The sequence below is a fragment of the Staurois parvus genome, unplaced genomic scaffold, assembly GCF_062004578.1.
Source record: "Staurois parvus isolate SC_StPar_1 unplaced genomic scaffold, SC_StPar_1.0 ptg000147l, whole genome shotgun sequence".
NCBI classification, from domain to species: Eukaryota; Metazoa; Chordata; class Amphibia; order Anura; family Ranidae; genus Staurois; species Staurois parvus.
Window position 1 is genome coordinate 6,388,899 of NW_028317943.1, and position 1,667 is coordinate 6,390,565.

The 1,667-nt window shown below is 39.9% G+C and overlaps 1 long non-coding RNA gene across 1 annotated transcript; it reads left to right on the forward strand.

Moving 5' to 3' along the window:
• The first annotated feature begins 269 nt into the window (after window positions 1–269).
• On the forward strand, window positions 270–1,302 carry LOC149464727 (uncharacterized). The gene is made up of 3 exons (XR_016312304.1): window positions 270–336; window positions 844–945; window positions 1,039–1,302. It is a non-coding gene; the product is annotated as an uncharacterized LOC149464727 (long non-coding RNA).
• Window positions 1,303–1,667: the final 365 nt, after the last annotated feature.

The following is a 1,667-nucleotide window of genomic DNA, read 5'->3' on the forward strand; positions in this document are numbered from 1 at the left end:
GGAGACATTTGAGAGAGTTTAAAGTGATTGTATAGGGTTTTTTTAAATATTAAAAGGTGTTATACATACTTGCTCTGTGAAACCCTGAACCTCCTCCTCGGGGGTTCCCTGCCAGCTCTCTCTGCTCCTCCTCCTCCTTTCCAAGCGCCCCCATAGCAAGCCGCTTGCCATACATTGACACACACAGCATGGCTCGGCCCCCCCCCCCACCAACTCCCTCCTCATAGGACTTGACTGACAGCAGCAGAAGCCAATGTCTCCTGCTGCGTCTAATTCCTGTAAAGGAAAGCAAATAAGAGCAGCACAGGCACAGTGCTGGATTGCGATTGGGCTTAGGTAAGAATTGGGGGGGGGGGGCTGGGGAGGAACTGACCATGGAATGTTTTTAGCCTTTACAACCACTCTAATAGGAAAAAAAGATAACACTAAAATAGGTGATTGAAGCAGGATAGCCTAACACTGCTACTAATTGCCCTTAAACAAAGCCTGGTTCACAGCACGGGGCTTGTTTGAAGAGTACACATAATATAATCAAAATATCCTCTCGCTCATGCTAACTATATAGCTCCTATGTTCAGTGTACTTTATTGTTGTTAGTTGTATCATAATATAAATTATGGGAGATGACAGATATAATTTATATGTCTCCCCCTTAAATGCCTGTTATGAGGATATATGCCCCATGATCTATATAGTCTTGTATTATTCCCCACTGATATTAAACAAGGGGATATGTAGTTTTATAAACTCATTCCCATCTCTTTTATTTATATTGATGCTGTTTTGTACTCTTATTATATCATCATACATTTTATTACATCTATATATGTATTGTTATGACAGTGTTTATGATGTGGCACCCATGGTCTTTGCCTGTCAAAATGATGGCCTCATTTTTGGAGGAGACATCTTCTAACATAGTGAAACATTATTTGTGGTGGTTATGTAAGTCATATACCTCATATGGTCTGTTTTACCATTACATAATTATAAAGATACTTATTAACAATTTACCATTGATAATATTTACTGCTATAGAGTGGTATCCTATCCCAGAGGAAGAATTTGTGTCAATACATTCGAAAAGCGTTGGATCCCAGGATGAATATATCTGCAGTCAAAATTTAAGGTTGCAAGATGGAAATCATCTTTGGGGATACCACTGGATATGTATCGCAATAACTACAATTTTGCTAAGTGAATGAGTTGTTAAAATTGCTGTACTCTATGGTGCCGAATATGTAATGTCTATTTTGCATGTACTGATTTGCAATATAAGAAATTTGTTTAAATAAAATGTAGATTTTTTAAAAAAATAATTGGTTTCTTTATGTATAATTCAAGGTTGCCTTAAAAATCCCATTAAATGTAAGATACAGTTCTCTCTACACCAGTACAGGGTAACCATACCAATGCAGGCAGTCACAATGTCCCCGATCACTGCCACACCAGTCACAGTGTCGCCAGACCAATACATCCTGCAACAGTGTTCCTGATTTCCCCTACACTAGGGTCAGTATCATAAATCCAGTGTACTCCGGCAAAAGAGTTCCTGATCCCCATCACACCAGTCCAAGTGTCAGCAGGCTAGCGAAAGCCAGCAACAGAGTTCCTGATCGCCACCACACCAATGTAAGCCAGCACAACAGCACCACACCAGCAGTCAG